Raw genomic sequence first — 19615 nt, forward strand, 5'->3', positions numbered from 1 at the left:
AATAAAAATAATAATTTTTATCAATTTTGTGTTTACTTAGCACCTACATGAAGTGAAATATGTGACACACGTCATGGCGCAGCGGCCAGCCGCTATCAGCACCACTAGCGCTCGTCTATGCAGTTTTCCAGCACCGCTCAGTGCCTGATGAAGATCACTTGGACCGAAACGTCGCACTCTGCCACTGGCATTAAAAACAAAATAAAAATACCTTTGTTGCAAAATTGGTGTGGCGAATACTCTTTTATACTCGTTCTCTGATAAAGTCATACATACCAAAACCTGACTTGGTTATTAAGGTTCAAACAGGCAAATTTTTTTGGTCCCACTAGAGGCCTTCAATATACTCCGTATTACCAAAGCATTATTGCCCGTCAGTGTCAAACTTTGCTAGGGTCCAGGTTGCTATTGCAACCCATCGGTGCCCTGCGACAGTGCCACTGGGGCACTGATGGTGTGACAGAAGGAGCCCCCTCTTTCTGCAACCACTTAAATGCTGCATCCATTTAAGGGATTGTATTGGAATGTTGGCTGTACATTACAGCTGGCACACACTTTGGATGGCATGGGCACAACTCCAGTGCCAGCCACTGGGAGTACCGTTACTTCTTATTGTGGTCAATAGTTTGCAATTAGGAAGTAATGGCACACCCGTCTGCGTGAACATGTTTTAAAGGTAGAAAAAATAATAATTATGAAAATTAATCTAAAGGGACAAAAAAAAAAGTGAATTATCCAGCAGTAAATCTGCAATCTTTTTGTTTTATAAATCTTGTTTTAAAGGGGTTACCGGGTTGTTTAAAAAAAATGTGCCCATGGTAGAAGGGACCTTCCCACTTTCAAATGATAATCATACAGCGTGATAAAGACTACTGCGCAAGCACGCCCTGCACATTCAGGAAGGAGCACGCACGCATGCCCGCGCGGCTATTGCTGAATTGACCGCTTACTAAGCCCAGATAAAATCTGCGCATGTTTGTCCTGGAAGAATTAGAACTATTGGAAGACGTAACTATTCGCAACTATAGGATTTGGGGTACTTGAGGGAATATTTTTTTAATTGAACTATTTTAAAATACATTTATTATTATTTTTTAAGTTCTATATATTAGGACATGATCTTAAGTAACACAGGAACTAATTTTCCACTGTATGAAAATATTGAGAGCTAAAATGAATTTTGAAATTTCTTTCACTTGTGAAACAACGTACAAAGATGTCTGACTTGCAGCTCCCTGCATTCTGTAAAGCGGGCAGCAGGGGGCGCGCTCACGTGATGGCTGTCAGGTTCGAAATTGGGTTTTCACTTACTCCTCCTGTATGAGAGGAAGGACCACCGTCAAGATGGACCCGATTAAGCCTCTGTATGAAAGGGAGGGCGCCCAATGAAAGGAGAAGGAGGAGGAAAATAGGAAGGCGGGCGGGGGAGAGGAAAGAAAAGTAGGAGGAAATTACCAGCAGCGGCCACCACCCCCTTCCCTCCCGATAGACCTGAGTGTCTGATCCCAGATTGCGCACCCCCTCCCTCCCTCCCTCCACCCAGACACCCCCAACCCTTTGGAGCATCTACGCTCTTCCAGGGCAGCCTGCTTTTACGTCTGATTGTTCAAGAAAGCAGCGAGACAAGAAAATCAGGGGGAGGACCGGGGTCCAGACCAGGGAGTTGTACAGATCTGCTCCTACCCCTTACGTTCTAGTTACCAAGCTGGGATCCGGAGTAACCGTGCTATGAACGGCATGGGGAAGTGACCTGCGCAAGGTAAGGGCCGGTGTGACTGTCCGCGCTCGCTGTGACTGTATGGCCCGGCTACTAGTCCGGTGTAACAATGCCTCAGGCTTCCCTCTATTCCACACACCCGGAGAAGATGGAAGCTGTGACGAGACGCTCATTTTGCGTATCGATGGGCACTATTGATTTTTACGCTCCTGGTTATGCGGCTTGTATGTATGAGGCTGTCGCGCCTGCTAACAATTGCACTTCTAGAGGACGGTGGAGTGAGGGTTTGTTTCAGTTCATATTCCGTCTTGTCCTGAAACCGCGTGTGAAGTGTGTACAAAGTTCAGGAGGACGGGGTAACATGGAGGCCCATTCATTCCCCTGGGGAGATAGCTACCATTCATCCAGTGACAGGGAAATCAATCGACTCCATAGTGCAGGAGAAACGCGAGCTCGGGTAAACGCAGGGTGCTGGCCGGAAAGATGATCCTCCGTGACTACGCATCAAGAAATGCGACTTCCCTCAGTCCTTAGCAGCCGGGAGGTCATGTGACGTGCTGGCGGTGGATTTACAGGTGGGAAACGCTCCTTTACCTCCTGTCAGAAAGGCTCCTGTCTTCTGGGAGGCCCGCGCTTCATGTGGTCAATGCATAGTGGAGATGTGGGCTTTTGAATGGGAACTAAGGGGGTTGTCAGTTTAAAGGGGGTTTTCCCATCTTGGACATTTGTGGCAATTTGATATTCCCTAAATGTCCGATAGATGCCTGTCTCTAGAACGGAGCCCCCTAAATCCTGTTCTAGCTAAGGGCCTGTTCACATCAGCGTTCGCTTTCCGTTCCGGGGTTCCGTCAGACGTTTCCGTCGGGTGAACCCCGCAACGGAAAGTGAAACCACAGCTTCCGTTTCTGTCACCATTGATATCAATGGTGACGGAAACATCGCTAATGGTTTCCGTTTGTCACCATTCCGGCATGTTTTCCGACGGAATCAATAGCACATTCGACTCCGCTATTGATAAACGGAAACCTGCTGGAACGGTGACGAACAGAAACCGTTAGTGATGTTACCGTCACCATTGATATCAATGGTGACTGAAACGGAAGCTGTGGTTTCACTTTCCGTTGCAGGGTTCACCCGACAAACCTCCGACGGAACCCCGGAATGGAAATCGAACGCTGATGTGAACTAGGGATGTCACGATACCAGAATTTTGACTTCGATACCGATACTTCGTGTAGTATTGCGATTTAGATACCAAAAAGATAATTTGCCAACAGTAATAAAAAACAAAAAATGTTCTTCCATTTTCTGATGTGAGGCGCGAGGTGTGATGATGAATTTAACCTCCAACTGCCTCACATTAATAGTAATTAACCCCATCATGTTTCTGAGTCATAATGGGTTAATGTGTAAGGTACATGATGGGGTTAATTACTATTAATGTTTGTTTAAATTCATCACACCTCGTGCCTCACATTAATAACTGAAAATTTTTTGTTTTTTTACAGACGCCAAAAAAGTTGTGCAGGTTATTACGGCCGCGCCAATACCGAATATGTGTATGTTTTATGTATTGAGACTGTGTGTGTATTTTTTTAAAATGTTTTTACTTTATTTTTAAACTTTAATAGACTGGCATATAGCAGATATGCCAGTACATTAGCATGTGTACTGATGGTACACGGGCAGTTCTTAGGGCATACCGAAGTATGCCCTAAAAACAGGAAATATGGTAAGACAGCCCTGGGGTCCTTCAATGGACCCTGGCCTGCCTGCCCATATATGGTATGGCCCTCGATCGCGTCACAGGAATTCCCTGTGACGCTATCCAAGGGACACTCCCCCCCCCCTTCTCCTTTTCCCCTGAATTCTGCAGTCAGCTTTGATCTCAGCATTCACTTGAATAACAGCGGAGATGAGAGGTTTCCCTAATCTCTGCCGTTATAGAGCAGGGCTGCGGTTGTGTAATACAGTCATTGCCCCGCTCCTAACAATAAGTGCGCGCGCGGTCAGCATGAGGAGATGCGGCCGGCGCTGCACTAATGAGCGGCGGCGCAGGCACTGAAGACAGCACACGGAGGTGTTTTGCAGTGCACCCGCCACGTTCTGTCTTCAGTGCCGCCGCTCATTAGTGCAGCGTTGGCCGCATTACATCATCTTGACGGCGCGCACTTCTCAGAACTAAGGAGCGAGGCAATGACTGTATTACACAGCCGCAGCCCCGCTCTCATACATTCATGTGTTACAATACTGAGCTGTGCGGCCGCACAGCTAAGTATCGAAATACATGAAATAGCAGTATCAAACCGTTTGGGGATGTACAGTATCGAAACAGAATCAAAGTTTCGATGCATTGTGCATCCCTAATGTGAACAGGCCCTAACTCGGCTCCCGGCCACTTCCTTAGGTGGTCCTGAGGTATGGAAACCGCGTAGCTCAGCTGTTTCCATAACTCCCATGGGAGTTATGTAAACAGCGTAGTACAACCGGCTACACTGTTTCAGTAACTCCTGGCCACTTAACCAGGAAGTGGCCGGGAGGCAGCGGGAGCCCAGTAAGCTAGAACAGGGTTTAGGGAGCCCCGTTCTAGAGATAGATGCGGGTCCCAGAGGTGGGACCCGCATCTATCGGACGTTTATGGCATATCCTGTGGATATGCCATAAATGTCCAAGATTGGAAAACCCCTTTAAGAAATGACCGTAAGGCCTCATGCACACGATCGTGCATTTGCAGCCGTGTACTATCCGCAATTGCACGGTATGGAACACATGCTAACCTATGGGCCAATGCACACGACGGTGGTTTCCATGGTCTGTGCGTTCCCGGATTGAAATCAATGCACATCTTGTGTGTGTGAATGGTCCGTGATTGCGAACGGCACGCGGATGACACTCCGCTGCCCGAAAACCCCATCATGTTTCCCCACAGTCCTAATGGACAACATTGTGTTAATGTGTGAGGTACATGATGGGGGTTAATGACTATTAATGTGAGGCACATTGGGGTACTAAATTCATAACCCCTCGTGCCTCACATTAATAAGTGAAAGAAAGCAGATTTTTTTTTCAGCACATCATAAATGGCGCAATACATTTGTTGTGCAGGTTATTACGGTCGCGATGATACCAAATATGTGTATATTTTATGTATTGAGCCTTTTATTTTAATATTTATTGTAAAAAATGCGTGTTTTTTATTTTTTACTTTTTTTTTTATTTTTAAACTTAACGTACTGGCATATATCCATATGACAGTACGTTAGCCTGTGTACAGATAGTTCCATCAGGGAATTTGGTCAGTCAGCCCGGTGGTCCTTTAAAAAGTCTACACACCCGTTAGAATGCCAGGTTTTTGTGATGTCAAAAAATCAGTCCAAGATTAATTATTTCAGAACTATTTTTACCTTTAGGCCGAAAAACCCGGAAGCAGAACGCCTCCAAACATCTGCCCATTGATTTCAATGGGAAAAATGGCGTTCTGTTCCGACGGGCCGTTTTTTTACGCGGCCGTTTTGAAAAATGGCCACGACAAAAGTGCAGGACTCTATTGAAAACCGCTCCAAAAACATCCGTGAAAAACGCGAGTGGCTTAAAAAACATCTGAAAATTAGGATCCCTTGAAAACCGCTCCATATTTTCAGACGTTTTTGGTTAAGCGTGTGAACATACACCTAGGGTATGTTTACACGGCTTAATTTCGGACGTTTTTCGGGCCGAAAAATCGTAAACAGAACGCCTCCAAACACCTGCCTGTTGATTGCAATGGAAAAATGGCGTTCTGCTCCGACAGGCCATTTTTTTTAGGGCCGTTTTTCAAAATGGCCGCGAAAAAAAACTGCTGCGAAAAAGTGCATGTCATTTATTCAGCTGTTTTTCAGAGACGTAAAACACCCAAAGATAGGGCATGACGCTTCTTTTTACCGCTAGACTGTTTTTCCGCTCGAGGGAAAAAAACGCCTCCCATAGAAATCAATGGGAGGCATTTTCAGCCGTCTTTGGCGTGTTTTCCGACGCTTTTTCCGCGTCAATTTTTTTTTCATAACTGCGTGTGAACTGACTTTTAATGTGACCTATTATCTGTGCAATTGTATTGAGAAACAAACTAAAAAAGGGTGGAAAAATAAAAATAAAGAAAAATAATGTGGTTGCATAAATATGCATACCCATAAAATAATACTTTGTTGAATTACCCATTGACTTTATGACAGCATTCAGTCTTTTAGGGTAGAAGTTTATCAGCATGGCACATCTTGACTTGGCACTCTTCCTTCCAAAAGCGCTCCCAATCTGTCAGATTGTGAGGGCATCTCCTGTGCACAGCCCTACTCAGATCACCCCACAGATTTTTCAATGGGATTCAGGTCTGGGCTCTGGTTGGGCCATTCTAAAACTTTGATCTTCTTCTGGTGAAGCCATTCTTTTGTTGATTTGGAGGTATGCTTTGGGTCGTTTTCGTGCTGAAAGGTGAAATTCATCTTCAGCTTTTTAGCAGAGGCCTGCAGGTTTAGTGCCAATATTGACTGATATTTGGAACTGTTCATAATTCCCTCTACCTTGACCAAAAAAGCCCCAGTTCCAGCTGCAGAAAAACAGCCAGAAAGCATAATGCTGCCTCCACCATGCTTCACCGTGGGTATGGTGTTCTTTTGGTGATGTGCAGTGTTGACTTTGCGCCAAACATACCTTTTGGATTATGGCCAAAAAGTTCAACCTTAGTCTCATCAGACCATAACACGTTTTCCCACTTACTTTTGGCAGACTTGATGTAGGTCTTTGCAAAACATAGTCAGGCTTGGATGTTTTTCTTTGTTAGAAAAGGCTTCCTTCCGTCTTGCCCCTTACACCACAGCCCAGACATATGAAGAATACGGGAGATTGTTGTCACATGCACTACACAACCAGTACCTACCAGAAAGTCCTGCAGCTCCTTTAATGTTGCTGTAGGCCTCTTAGTAGCCTCTCGGACCAATTTTCGTCATGTCTTTTCAAGTTTTGAGCGACGTCCAGTTCTTGGTAATGTCACTATTGTGCCAAATGTAATCCACTTCTTGATGAGTCTTCACTGTGTTCCATGGTATATCTAATGCATTTGAAATTCTTCGGTACCCTTCTCCTGACTGATGCCTTTCAACAATTAGATCCCTTTGATGTGTTGTAAGCTCTTTATGGACCGTGGCTTTTGCTGTCACATGCAACAAAGAAAATGTCAGGAAAATCCTAATGGAACAGCCGAACTTTATATGGGGTTATTCAGAATCACTTTCAATAATGGCAGCTGTGTACTGACTACTATTTAACATAAGTTTAAATGTGGCTAATTCTGAACGCAACCACATCCCCAATTATAAGAGGGTGTTCACACTTATGCAACCACATTATTGTAGAATTATTTTTTATTTTTCCCCTCTGAATGATTTTAGTTTGTTTTTCCCTGGAATTGTACAGGTTATGGGTCACATTATCCCCTTCCCGCTCCTTAATGTACTATTCCGTCATGGTAAGCACATCGTTCATGCTCCATGACGGAATAGTACGTTGCGGGAAGAACGGCTATTTCGGCAGTCCTCCCGACACTTACAGGAGCTGTGACAACTTGGGGGTTAAACCACTATCGACGGCCCGCTACATGATAGCAGGCGGCGATGGTTGCTTTGGCAACAGAAGGCCTAACAATGTCCTCTAACTATGCTGTCTACGGAAGCCTAGTGGGTCCTGACAAAGTCAGGACCCACTATGCTTGCTGTCATCGAGTAGCTGACCGCTCTAATACACTGCACTACGCATGAAGTGCAGTGTGTCAGAATTGCGATCAGGGCCTCCTGTGCTCAAGTCCCCTAGTGGGACAAAATAAAAAAGTAAAAAAAAAAATTGTGTAAAAATGACACTTTTTCCCTTATCGTAACGGCCTGAACTACAAAGGTATTTTGTTATTTATCCGGCGCGGTGAACTCCATAAAAGAAAATAATGAACCATACCAGTATCACAATTTTTTTTTTGGGCACTTTACCTTACGAAAAATGGAATAGAAAGAGATCAAAAAGTCGCATGTACGTAAAAAGGCTACTGATCGAAACTACAGTTCGTGACGCAAAAAACAAGTCCTCAGACGGCTTTCTTGATGGCAAAATAAAGTTATGGCTCTTAGAATATGGCAACACAAAAAGTAAATGATTTTTTTATAGTGTTTTTTTTTTTTGTGCATAAGACATAAAACTATAAACATATGGTATCCACAGAATAAAGTGAGGCATGGCGAACACTGTAAAAAAAAAAAAAAGGAATCACAAACAATCGTAGAATTGCTGTTTTTTAGTCACCTCGCCTCGTAAAAAATAGAATAAAAACTGATCAAAAGGTCGCATGCACCCCATGAAAACAATGAATTCCTCAAGGCATCTAGGTTCTATAATGGGGTCACTTTTAAGGGGTTTAATCTGCAAATGCGCCATGGCGCCCAGAAAACAATCCAGCAAAATCTGCATGCCAAATAGCACTCCCGCCTTTCTGAGCCGTGCCGTCAATCCAACCAGCAGTTTATGACCACATGTGGGGTATTGCCGTAATCTGGATAAATTGCTTTACAAAAGTTGGGGTGCTTTTTCTCCTTTATTCATTCTTCAAAATTAAAAATTTGTACCTACAAAATTGCCCACTATACCTCTCTAAGTTCCTTGAGGGGTGTAGTTTGCCAAATAGGGTCACTTTTGGGCGGTTTCCACTGTTTTGGCACAACAAGACCTCTTCAAACTGGACATGGTGCCTAATAAAAAGGAGGCCTCAAAATCCTCCAGGTGCTCCTTTGCTTCTGAGGTCGGTGCATTTCTCTGGTAAAACCTTGTGTTACAAAAAAAAAATGAAATAAGAAGGGTTTTCTGACCAAAAAAAAAGAAATTTGTAAATTTTACTTGTACTTTGCTTTAAAGAGGCTTTGTCACCACATTATAGGTGGCCTATCTTCTACATAATGTGATCGGCGCTATAATGTAGATAACAGCAGTGGTTTTTATTTAGAAGACCGATAATGACCTATTTTAGCTTTATGCTACTGACTTTCTTAATGGACAACTGGGTGTGTTTTTACTTTTTGACCAAGTGGGCGTTGTGGAGAGGAGTGTATGACGCTGACCAATCGGTGACCAATCAGCGTCATACACTTCTCTCCATTCATTTAGTCTGCACATAGTGATCTTACTAGATCACTATGTGCAGCCACATACTCACACATTAACGTTACTGAAGCGTCTTGAGTTAATAGACATCGCGTCCAACCAGGACGGGATGTCTATTCACAATCCCGACACTTGGGTAATGTTTGTGTGGGATTTACAGCACAGCAAGCGTAAACTCGCTGTAAACTGTCATTTACAGTGTAATCTCGCGAGATTACGCTTGCTGTGCTGTAAATCCCACACAAACCTTACCGAAGTATCGGGATTGTGAATAGACATCCCGTCGTGGTTGGAACTGATGTCTATTCACTGTCAAGACGCTTCAGTAACGTTAATGTGTGAGTATGTGGCTGCACACAGTGATCTAGTAAGATCACTACGTGCTGAGAAAATTTATGGAGAGAAGTGCTGATTGGTCAGCGTCATACACTTCTCTCCACAACGCTCACTTAGTCAAAAAGTAAAATACTCCCAGTTGTCTATTAAGAAAGTCAGTAGCATAAAGCTAAAATAGGTCATAACTCAAAAACGATTATTTTTCTAAAAAAAAAACCCACTGCTGTAATCTACATTACAGCGCCGATCACATTATGTAGAAAATAGGCCACTTATAATGTGGTGACAGAGCCTCTTGAGATTCCTGTAAAACACCTACAGGGTTAATAAACTTTCTAAATGCAGTTTTGAATACTTTGAGGGGTCTAGTTTCTAAAATGGGGTGCTTTATCATGGTTTCTATTATTTAGGCCCCTCAAAGCCACTTCAGAACTAAACTGGCACCTAAAAAAAATAGTTATTCAAAATATGAGAAATTGCTGGTTATGTTCTAAGCCTTGTAATGCCCTAGAAAATAAAAATGTTCAAAAAATTATGGCAACATATAGTGGAAATGTGAAGTAGTAACTATTTTGGGTGGTATAACCATCTGTTTTTCAAGCCGATATATTTAAATTCTGATTTTTTTTTTTTTTTTTTTTATTTTTTATTTTTTTTTTTGCTAGTTTTCACAAATAAACACTGAATATATCGACCAAATTTTACCACTAACAAAGCACAATGTCTCACGAGAAAACATTCTCGGAAGAGCTTGGAGAATTATAAGCATTCCGAAGTTATTACCACATAGACGTAAATATGTGAGATTTGAAAAATTGTCTGAGCCTTAAAGAGGCTCTGTCACCAGATTTTGCAACCCCTATCTGCTATTACAGCAGATTGGCGCTGCAATGTAGATTACAGTAACGTTTTTATTTTAAAAAAACGAGCATTTTTGGCCAAGTTATGACCGTTTTTGTAGTTATGCAAATGAGGCTTGCAAAAGTCCAAGTGGGTGTGTTTAAAAGTAAAAGTCCAAGTGGGCGTGTATTATGTGCGTACATCGGGGCGTTTTTAATACTTTCACTAGCTGGGCGCTCTGAAGAGAAGTAACATCCTCTTCTCTTCAGAACGCCCAGCTTCTGACAGTGCAGATCTGTGACGTCACTCACAAGTCCTGCATCGTGTCGGCCACATCGGCACCAGAGGCTACAGTTGATTCTGCAGCAGCCTCAGCGTTTGCAGGTAAGATCGACTTACCTGCAAACGCTGATGCTGCTGCAGAATCAACTGTAGACTCTGGTGCCGATGTGGCCGTCACGATGCAGGACCTGTGAGTGACGTCACAGATCTGCACTGTCAGAAGCTGGGCGTTCTGAAGAGAAGAGGATGTTACTTCTCATCAGAGCGCCCAGCTAGTGAAAGTATTAAAAACGCCCCGATGTACGCACATAATACACGCCCACTTGGACTTTTACTTTTAAACACACCCACTTGGACTTTTGCAAGCCTCATTTGCATAACTACAAAAACGGTCATAACTTGGCCAAAAATGCTCGTTTTTTTTAAAATAAAAACGTTACTGTAATCTACATTGCAGCGCCGATCTGCTGCAATAGCAGATAGGGGTTGCAAAATCTGGTGACAGAGCCTCTTTAAGGCCAAAACTAGACTGCATCCTTAAGGGGTTAAAGGTGGAAAAAGTTCTGGAATTATTCATCTTTTACAGATTTTTTGACATGACAAAAACCTGGCATTTTAACTCGGGTGTGTGGACTTTTCGTATCGAGTGTGTGTGTGTGTGTGTGTGTGTGTGTGTGTGTGTGTGCGTGCTCGTCCTCCAGTGACGACAAGAAAACCCCTCAAACCTCCAATTTTTTTTTAATTTGCAAATAACAGCAGTGGTTTTTATTTTGAAAACCGATAATTTTTTAGCAAGTTATGAGCAATATTAGATTTATGCTAATTAGTTTCTTAATGACCAACTGGGTGTGTTTTTACTTTTGACCAACTGGGTGTTGTACAGAGGAGTGTATGACGCTGACCAATCGGTGACCAATCAGCTTCATACACTTCTCATTGTTCCAGCCCAGCTTCTTTCACTGCACAATCACACTTAAAATTGCTCAAAAATTATAGTTTTTCAAAATAAAAACCACTGCTGTTATCTACATTATAGCGCCGATCAGATTATGTAGGGGATAGGGGACTTATAATCTGGTGACAGAGCCTCTAAGTATAAAAACAAAAAAGACGTGATTATGCTTACAACTGTCCACAATGAAGCGAACATCCTTGTACCCGTGAGTGGTAGAACAGAGGAAACACAAAGGCCTGCGTGTGTCCAGGAATACAATAAACATATGGGATGGGGGGGGGGGGGAGGGAGTCGATCTACCGGATCAGATGATAAAGCCATATGATGTGATGAGAAAGTCCCGTATGTGGTACAAGAAACAAGTTTTACACCTGATTTTAAATGGTGTTATACAACTCTTATGTGTTGTACAGAAATGCTGACCATCAGAAAGTCACTGGAATACCAGGAAAAAAAAATAGCAATAAAAAAAAATTTTTTGTAGACCGGTAAGAGGATTGAGAAAATCCAGCCTCTGGAAGTGATGCCTCCAGAATTGTTAGAGGGCAACGTTTCCCTTCTGAGGTGCCTCCCACGGAAAACAAAAAAGACGACCCCAGAAAAAGATGCCGTGTCTGATGAATTGTGACTTTGTGACTTCCTCTTTTATAAACAGAGTGACACGTGCCCCTCGAAGCCTGGGTTTTGTATCCAAGATTGTTTCAAAATCTATCATTCCACTTTAGAATATTAATTTTACAAATACAATTTGCTCTGCCCTGTTTTGCCTTTTTTAGTTTGATTATTTAAATTAAATTTACCCTTTTGCCAATTATTTTACTTCCATTACAAACCAGAACACACACAAAAAAAAACTAAACAAAACATTATACCCCTAGATGAATACTTTAAGGCTCCGTTCACATCTGCGTCGGGACTCCGCTTATGGTTTCCGTAGTCTACTGCGTTATTCATTTCGTCAAAACGACGGAACCCTTACACAACGATGAAAAACGGAAGCCATTTGCACCAGATCAGTCCCCATTGAAATCAATGGTGGTGCAAACGGAAACCTACGGTTGCTTCAGTTTGGATTCCGTTCATTGGTTCCCCTGACGGAAAGCTTCGACGGAACCCAGGAACGGAAGCGCAGGATCACCCAAGATGTGCCAGAATTTTGACGCAACTCGGATGTGTGCACCGCTAAAAAAAACTTAGTTCAGGAACTCCTTCCTACGCAAGGAGTTATTAGCGGTCGTTCTCCTACTATTAAAAGTAGGTGAATGAGCTCTAGTAACCAGGTTAGGCCCCTTTCATATCACGCTATTGCCCTACGTTTATCGTGTAGGTTGGGAAAGCTCGTTAAATGTATACCTCTTGGAGCTCCTGATATCAGTCCATATTTGGACAGTGTTCGACAGGAGCAGTGCTGGAGTCCCTGGGCAGAGCGTTAGCTGAAGCTCTGCTCGAGGACTCTGCGATTAAGAAACTCCAGACCTCACTATCCATATACTGTTCTGTGACGTCAGGAGCAATGCTGGAGTGCAGACCGCTAGCTGATGCTCTGCTCGGGGACGCAGTCCAGCGGTAGGGAAGCTCATGAAGTCACTGTCTATATATGGACTGTGATGTCAGGAGCTTCGACAGCGCAGGAGTCCCTGGGCAGGGCACTAGTAGATGTTCTGCCCCAGGACTCCAGCCCTTGGGAAAGCTCCTGACATCACTGTTCATATATGATCAGTGACGTCTGGAGTCCTCAATCAGAGCATCATCTAGTGCTCTGCTCGGGGACTCCTGACGTCATAGTCCATATATGGACAGTGACTTCTTCAGGAGTTTTTTTCTGTACCGAAGAATCGGAGCTCAGATGTGCGAGAAAAACAGTTGACGTACTCTGATCTCCTCTGTTGGTGAATGTGAAGTGGAGAAATCGGAGCCCGTATCGTTGTCCTGCTGCCTGACTAACCTAAGATCTCCAATTAACCCCTTGATCGCAGTTCCCTACTGTGATCACACCCCTACCTCACCCATTGTATAAGGAGCTTTTTGTGTTTTATTTAAAAATCATGAAACACAAAAAAAGTCAACTGAGGCTAACTTCACACTTGCGTTGTATAATCCGTTATTCTGATCCATTTTTAGAACAGATTAAGGATGAAAATGGACCAGTTTAAAAATCCCATTGAAATAATGGGATTTTTAATTGCATCTTTTTGCATCCCTTTTGTTAGTACGGTAATCGTGGTTTTTTTTTTTCCCTACGGAGAGAAAAGTGCAGAGTAAAAGTCTTTTAGGGTGTGTTCACATCAGCGTTAGTTTCTGCTGTGGGGTTCCATCGGAGGTTTCCGTCGTATCAACCCCTCAGCGGAAAGGCAAACAGAAACCTCAGCTTCCGTTTCCCTCACCATTGAACTCACTGATGTCGGAAACGTAGCTAATGGTTTCCGTCTGTTAACGTTGTGACAGGTTTCCTATTTATTCTGTCAAAACGGTGACAGACGGAAACCATTAGCTAGGTTTCCGTTACCATTGAGTTCAATGGTGAGGGAAACGGAGGCTGAGGTTTCCGTTTGCCTTACCTTTGAGGGGTGAACTTGACGGAACCTTCGATGGAACCCCTCAATGGAAGGGCAACTTGTGATGTGAACAGGCCCTTACTCGGTTCAAAAAAAGGATGTGTAACGGACGGGTTATTTTTATCAGTGGTATCACTGTAAAATGGATTCAAACTAATTGTAATCCGTTTGCATCAGTTATCTCAATGTCAATGGAGTTTTTAACGGATCCATTTGTTGATCAAAATGAGGCTAAGTTCGCACTAGTGTTGGTATACGTTTGCCTTGATTTCCGTCTAATCTTTCAATCATCTCTTCCTCTGACGGAAGAAATGGTTTGGCGAGAATTACCATTGATTTTCAATGGTAATTCTCTTGTTTCAGTTGGTCTCCGTTCGCTAGGTGTCCGTTTTTTTTTCACAGAAACAAAAGTTCTGCAGACTGCACTTTTGCTATTGTAAAAAAAAAACAAAAAAAAAACGGAAACCTAGGGAACGGAAACAAACAAACAAAATAATTATCATTGAAATCAATGGTAATTCTAACAGAACTGTTGCTTTCCGTTTTAATCTTTCGATCCTCTCTTCCTTTGATGGAAGAGAGATAAACGTATACTAACGCTAATGTGAACTTAGCAATAGGATAAAAATGGATAAGGGTAACGGATTATTCAACGCTGGTGTGAATTTAGCCTTAAAGGGATTGTCCACGACCGGACAACTGTTGACCTATCCCCAGGATAAGTAATCAGTATATGATCGGTGCGGGTCCGACACCCGGACCCCGTACCGATCCGCCACTCCGGCTGGCTCCAACAACTGCATAACGGCCGTTCTACAGAACTGCAGCTCTACTCCTATTCACTTGAATATACCCCTAGATATGAATTGTTACACGAGTGTACCCCTGTTCAAGTGCCGGGCGGAGCAAAAAATGGTGGTTTGTCGGATGGTTCGCAAAAGCACCTCCCAAAGACCCTTCTGAGCCAAACCCTGCAGCTTTATTTATTTTTTTATTACAGGGGCAAAAGGATGTATTGATGATCACATCCATCCATGACGCCACCTGCTCTCTTGTCACTGTGCGTGGTGCAACATCCACAACAATGTCATGGCCTGTGTGCATCCAGACGTACAACAAATTCACGTGGGGAGTGGATCTATCCTACCAGATGCTCATACCGTACGATGCCATGAGGAAATCCAATATCTGGTACAAGAAACATGCGGTGTACTCCACCCATATGGCATTGTACAACACGTTTGTCATTTACAGAAGCTCTGGTCACGAGGGGACATACATGGAATACCAGGAGGAGGTTATAAAATCCCTTCTCTTTGGTAATGTGGCAGAGGTAGGAGAAAGTTCTACCTCTGCAATTGATGTCCCTAGGAAAGATCTAGGGCAGCACTTTCCTGGTGAAGTGCTGCCCGCAGATAAAAAACGCCACCTCCAGAATAGGTGTTGTATCTATGCTACAACAGGTATAAGGAAAGATACCACATACCAATGCTACATCTGTCCCTCCCACCACGGACTGTGTATAAAGAAGTGCTTCCACATATACCACACCTCTGGAGTACTACATTTATTATTTATTTTTATCTGTCCCTTTTCATTTTATTTTATTTCATCATTTAAAAATTGGACTCTTCTCATCCCCCATAACAAAACTAAAGATTCTCATTATACCCCTAGATGAATACCTAGGATTTGTAATATGGTGTAGAATCTGCGTAATATTTTTTTTAGGGCTATGCAAATATGACGTGCCCAAAAATCAAACTAAAATAAGGCCTCAAAATCCTTGTGGCGTTCTACTACTTCCAGGCCCTGATATTTGTCCAGGCAGAATATTATGGCCAATTTGGGTTTTTCTAATAGCCTAATAGATGTTTTTCTTCACTATAAATGAGGATTTGTGAAAAAAAAAAATAATTTATTTTTCATGTCAGATTTCCACAAGGTTCTGCACCAAAAACCCGGGGATCAAAAAAGTGATCACACCCCCTAGATAAATTCTTTTGAGGGGTGTAGTTTTTAAAATGCTCTTCCAAAGTGGTTCGTTCCTACTAAACTTTTTAAAAATGGCGTTGTCTAAAGCATTGTGATGTACCCAAAAAGTGAAAAAAGGGTTAAAAATTGTTGTGAAAAATCTAGTAGACAAAGACTAAAACAAATATAATAACATTCATACAGTATACTATGTATGTATGTATGTTCCATGTAGGAGTTTTAAAAGTAGAGAATTTTTTTTTTATATACATAGAAATGTAAACCGGATTGACCTACATTTTTCATCAAAAGAATGTGCAAGGTGACGAAAAAACAATGTCATAATTACTTATGTTTTAATATGTAAAACCATCGGCGAATTCTTCTCAGATAAAGTGACACATACAGATTTAAAAAATCTGGCTTCGTCCTGAAGCTCTAAAATGGCTTAGTCCTGAAGGGGTTATGGCCTAGTTCAGTTTTTTTTTGACAGGCAGATTATTTGAAATGAAAGTTGTTTTTTTTTGTTTTTTTACCTAGCCGTTTCATTCAGCAAACGCAAAAACCGTGGGCGTTTTTATGGTTAAAAAAAAATTGCCCCAAACGAGCAGCCGCTTTAAGATAGGGCATGAAGCTTTTTTTTTTTCCATGAGTGATCAAAAACTTCCAGGGGAAAAAAAAACCCACCCCTACCTCCCATTGAAATTAATTAAACCGCTAATTCCAACTAGTTTTCCACGTCAAAGTCAGAGCCAAAAAACTCAATGTGAATTAGGCCTATACGATGAAAAATATCATCTTTTTTGTTATTTTTTTACTTTTTTTCTCTAAAGCAGGGAGTCTCAAATACGCAGGCCACATGCGGCACCTGAGACTCATCTGCAGCCTGTGGGGCACCGCATCTCCCTCGAGAGAGAGGAGAGAGCAAACTGAAGCAGGAGAGCGCCGGCGCTCCTTCATGCCGTCACACAGCCCCCTGTAGATAGTGCACCCCCCCCCCCAGCGGGTTTAACGACGCTACACCCTCCCTCCCTTTAGATAGCTTGATCTAGGAGTGGAATCCCCAGACAGAGCACTTTGGCAGGGTACTCTTTGGCTGGAGGAGACCCTGAAGTCACTGTCCATATATTGACAGTGATGTCAGGGGCTTCCCCAGAGAAGAGACTATACTAGCGCTCTGCTCTGAGACTCCTGCTCTGAGGAAGCCCCTGACATCACTGTGCATATATGCACAGTGATGTCAGGGGCTTCCCCAGAGTTTCGGAGCAGATCCTATACTAGCGCTGTAGTCACACTCTGCCCTGGACTCCTGCTCTGGAGTTGCCCCTGACATCACATTCCGGTCCAGCAGTATCTCCTGACGTCACTGTCTTTGGACAGTGACGTCAGGGGCTCCTCCTGCAAAGGAATCCCCAGCCAAAGCATCGGCAATGCTCTGGCTGGGGATTCCACTTCTAGAGGGAGCCCCATGGAGCTATCTATAGGGGGTGTGTGTGTGTGTGTGTGGCACTATCTAAGAAGGGGCTGCACAATCTTGACATTCTTGTGTCTGCCAACTGAACCGCTGAACTGAATTTAGTGACACGAAAACTGGATTGGTAAAATACACGTGGAGTAAACTCTCAAATTTCCGGTAACTTTAAACCTAGTGCTATTATTGTAGTATTGTTGTTATATTAATGTAATATTATAGTAGTGTAATGTAGTATTGTTACAGTAGTTCAAATAACTAATTGATTATTAATAATTTTGTATTGTATCAAATATGAAAGTAATGCGGCCCGTCGACTACACATTTTTTCTATGTGTAGCCCATTTACCCGGCCGAGTTTGAGACCCCCTGCTCTAAAGTAATGTAAAAAAAAAATCAAAACTAACATAATTGGTATCGCTGTGTTTATAAACGTCCAAACTATTTTATTAGTGTTTTTTTTAAACCGCACGGTGAATGCTGTAGGAATGTTAAAACTAACTGTCAGAATTGCTGTTTTTTGGTCACCTTCGCTACCACAACACAAAAAATATGATAAAAAAAGTTTCCAGTACCCCAAAATGGTACCAATGAAAACTACAACTCATCCTGCAAAAAAACAAGCCCTCACACCACTCAATCGACAAAAAACGAAAGTTATGGCTCTGAATGTGGCAACATATGTGGTGATGGAGTGACCATGTGTCTGTTCAGTGTGTGGGCAATGGTGGTGTAACCTGTGCGAGGGTGACAGTTACTGCTCTCTGAAGTTACGCTAAGGGTACGTTAATTACTTTGAGCCACACACAGGTGTAATGCATCGAAGTCAGTCGAGTCCAGGCTGACCTAAAGTGCCTACACTTTTTACTGATTTGAAAAGTAATACAGTATCACAAATGATGGGCTTAGATATACAGGGCCCAGCAGAGAGTATCCCACATGATGGGCTTACGTACACGGCCCCAGCAGACTATCACACATAATAGGCTTAGCACAGGGCCCCAGCAGAACGTATAAAACAAAATAGGAAAAATAGGAGGAGACCTCCAGCTAACCAAATCCTGCGTCTCAACCAGACACCTCGCACGGATCCCCGCGCCGGCCCACAGTGAAATAGCATAGGAAAGAAAGGAGATGATCCAGCGCTGTGTCGGGGTAAAAGGGATACGTAGTTCCCACTTTTATTGATATGAAAAAAATTTGCTAAAATTGAAATTCTTGCCATGTGCTCGAAACGTGTAGGCTTGGGCATTTGCCCGCATGACAAACTACCCTGAGACTGCGTCTCCTTTCCAATTTTAGCAAATTTTTTTAATATCAATAAAAGTGGGAACTACGTATCCCTTTTACCCCGACACAGCGCTGGATCATCTCCTTTCTTTCCAACACAAAATAGGCTTAGATACAATTCCCCAAGCTGACAGGATCTACCATATACTTACCCAGTCTCCGCTCCTGACTTCGGTCCTCTTCTCCACCGGGCACAGCACGAAGTCCTGGCGCCATTCAGCGGCAGGACGTTAACTGCGATACGCTGCCGAGCATCCAACGTCCTGTCACTGAATGGCGGGAAGAGCCGGGTACGATCCAGTACCCAACCATCTGCAACAGTGGCCCTTCCCACCCTGGTAATGCTAGGCTGTGGCTGTTTTATTGTATCTGGCTGGTTATGAAAATGGGGGGGACCCCCATGTCGTCTTTGGACTTTTTTTTTTTTTTTAAACAACAATGTGGGTTCTCATTTTATCAATCTATCAAAATCTGCACTCCAAAAACCAAATAGTGTTTCTTCCCTTCTGATCAATACCATGTGCCCAAACAGCAGTTTATGACCACATATGGGGTATTTCCGTAACGATTTCTGAAATGCTCCTGTTGCAAACTACAGCAATCCTAAACTGGAGCAGGTGTAAAAAAGTATCAAATCCACAACACTCAAATGTAAATACGAAAGAAAAATAAATATTATACCGCTCTAACGATTTAACCCCTTAAGGACACAGCCTGTTTTCGCCTAATGGACCAGGCCATTTTTTTCAAATCTGACTGACTTTATGTGATAACTTTGAAATGCTTTTATTTTTTAAAGGGATTCGGAGATTGTTTTGTCATGACACATTGTACTTTGAGTTAGTGGTAAAATTTGGTCCATACATTGTATTTATTTGTGAAAAATATCAAAGTTTAGAGAAAATTTGCATAAATTAGCATTTTTCTAAATTAAAATGTATCTACTTGTAAAACAAGTAGTAATGCCACACAAAATAGTTACTGGTTAAAATTTCCTATATGTCTACTTTATGTTTGCATCGTTT

General features: G+C 42.7%; 1 protein-coding gene across 3 annotated transcripts in view; it reads left to right on the forward strand.

Annotated features, from left to right (window-relative positions):
- The first annotated feature begins 1336 nt into the window (after positions 1–1336).
- TCF20 (transcription factor 20) overlaps positions 1337–19615 on the forward strand; it is a 180909-nt gene continuing 162630 nt past the window's right edge. For 2 of the 3 annotated variants that reach the window (XM_075833542.1, XM_075833545.1), the window contains exon 1: positions 1337–1759. The gene's annotated coding sequence lies outside the window, so the exon portion shown is untranslated. Of the gene's footprint in view, positions 1760–2172; positions 2293–19615 lie in introns of those variants that run through there. The other variant, XM_075833544.1, reaches the window with a different exon arrangement.

This window comes from Rhinoderma darwinii, chromosome 7, assembly GCF_050947455.1.
Source record: "Rhinoderma darwinii isolate aRhiDar2 chromosome 7, aRhiDar2.hap1, whole genome shotgun sequence".
Classification (NCBI taxonomy): domain Eukaryota; kingdom Metazoa; phylum Chordata; class Amphibia; order Anura; family Rhinodermatidae; genus Rhinoderma; species Rhinoderma darwinii.